The following is a 2500-nucleotide window of genomic DNA, read 5'->3' on the forward strand; positions in this document are numbered from 1 at the left end:
ATCTGTTGCCAATCCAATCTGTTTACTGAGTTCTCGGTCCAACAGCCCAGAGACGTGGACTGTGTTACCAAGGTATATAAAGCTCTCTGTGACCTCAAGGTCCTCACCGCAAGCCAGTTTTGATTGAACAAGTTTTAACAGGCCCCTAAAATCCTGGATCTAGGTCAAATAGGGTAGCAAATTCGTCAGCAAAGTCAAGGTCCATGACCTTGATATTGCCCATTGTTGCTCCACAGTGACTTTGAATAGTAGTTTTTCCCATTATCCAGTCCATGCAAGTGTTGAAAAATGTTGGTGCAAGGATACTATTCCTTTAACTGGCCGGAAAATTTGCTTTTCTTTCCAGTACTATTGATATCGATACTGTTATTATTCTTATTGATATCATGATTATTAAATTGTTTTTTATATTACCAAGATTTTAATAACAATGAAAAATACTAAAGACACTTTCCAGAAATAAAGGAAAAGGGTGAACAGGTGAGATAGGTAGGACTAATAACTGACTCCTTGGTGACTAAACACTTGTAGAGCCACTTATATGTAAAGATATTAAATTAACTTATATTACAAAAGGCATAGCATGTATTCTTGCCATCCATGCCGATTGGGTTAAGCCAATAATCCGTGTCGAAATTCTTCTAAGTCTTAGGATCTCCCATAGCAAATTGTGATGCATCGAGTGAAACGCTATTTTGAGGTCGATGTAGGCTGCAAGCAATGCATGACCAAATTCATGAAGGTGTTCCACAGTGACTCGAAGTGCTTTGATACAGTTTATTGTGGACTTGCCAGGAGTGAAGCCAGACTGCTCCAGCCTCTGGCCTCCGGTTAGTAGATGGTCACGGATCCCATTCCAGAGAGGGATGACAATGTCGTTAGGGAGGGTGGATTCTCACTGATGGGTAGGTCTGGCAAATCTCAGCGCTACCCACATCCATGTTAATTGTTAGTTGATCAGTCTGGTACAACTGTTCAAAATACTTAACTCAACGCTCATGCACTCCAACAGGATCTGAGACAATCTGGCCACATACTGAGTCGTCTGTGTGGAGGGATTAGAGTTCAGATTTCTCAGGGCTTGGTAGGCAAGACAAAGGTCATTTACCAAGAAATGGCCATCAACATCGCCTGCTTCAGCAAACCCTGGGCACACTCCCCTCCTTCAATGTGTCCTCATGAAACACCCTAGGGTGATCAGGTCGCTACCAGGTCTTTTCACCCCCGAGAGAACAGCTGCCTCAACTCTCAGCCGCAACTGTGGCAACTGATCGTCCTATTGCAAAGAGTGGATGTTCCAAGTACCCACCTGACAGCCCGCCTGAAGTTTAGCCTTGTGCAGTCACTCCAGGTGGACACCACCTTTGGACCCCCACCGACGTTGCCCCATATAGCGAGGGCTGGCTAGCTCCATTTCTTATAATCCACCTGTAGGGGTCCCATAGGCTTTGCCGCACAAGCCTCACACCAGGTTGGCGACCCACCGGGATGCAGACGGGAGTCCCAGAGGTCGCCAACCTGTGTGGAACTGACATTTGTCCTCCCCCCAGCGCCATCTTCTATATGATTAACTGCCATTTCACCCATCCCAGCTCTCAGTCCCACCCTGACTGAGGTTACCGAGGCGATGTCCAAGCTGAAGAGTGGCAAAACTGTGGGCATGTATGATATCCCTGCTGAACTGTTAAGTCTGGGGGTGAACCTATGGCATGGGGCTTACTTACTGTCCTGGCTACAATCTGGCAGTCTGGTTTAATTCCCTCGGATCTGCAGGTCCATACTGTGAGTTTTTCCTTTAAAAGACGTGTCACTTATTACTAGGGAAGGCATCTAGATTAGCCTTTTAAAAGTGGATAATAGAAAAATCCAGAGCAAAATATTTCTAAGCGCTACCATAGAGTACTTTTTTTTTTTTTTGGGGGGGGGGGGGGGGGGGCAGGAATTCACACTTCGTTTATAACAAATTTGAATATGCACGAATGCTGTAGATTGTTAACTGAATATCAATGGCATCAATAACAAATTCTTCTCTTATTTACTTGAGGATTCTCTCTCTTTCCCTCTCTCACTCTCTCTCTCTCCCTCTCCCTCAGTCGTGGTGTATCTCTCGTAGAAATAGGACGTGTTTGTAGAGAGAGATTTCCCGAATGCTGAGTTTATTCGCCCCCCACTTAGTCCTCGGACAGGGAGCGGATGAAGTGCCTCAGGCCCTCCAGTAATTTGTCACCTCCCAGGTGTTAGCAAGACTAGTGTTGCCATATAGAGGTCTCCATTTACGATGTAGAAATGAACAATGGAATTATTAACTCGCAAGGATATGTTGTAAGTGGAACCCATAAGACGGAAAGAAAAGAAAGAAATGTGGACATGAGTGACGATGAGAATGGATGCGAGCGGGAGGAGAAGAGGAAGAAGAACGACGAGGGAATCAAAGCAAGAACCCAGAATGTTGCCGGTCTGCATGGATAGGATTGCGCCATGTATTTCATGGAAAAATTAA

The sequence above is a fragment of the Penaeus chinensis genome, chromosome 39 (assembly GCF_019202785.1).
Source record: "Penaeus chinensis breed Huanghai No. 1 chromosome 39, ASM1920278v2, whole genome shotgun sequence".
Lineage (NCBI taxonomy): Eukaryota > Metazoa > Arthropoda > Malacostraca > Decapoda > Penaeidae > Penaeus > Penaeus chinensis.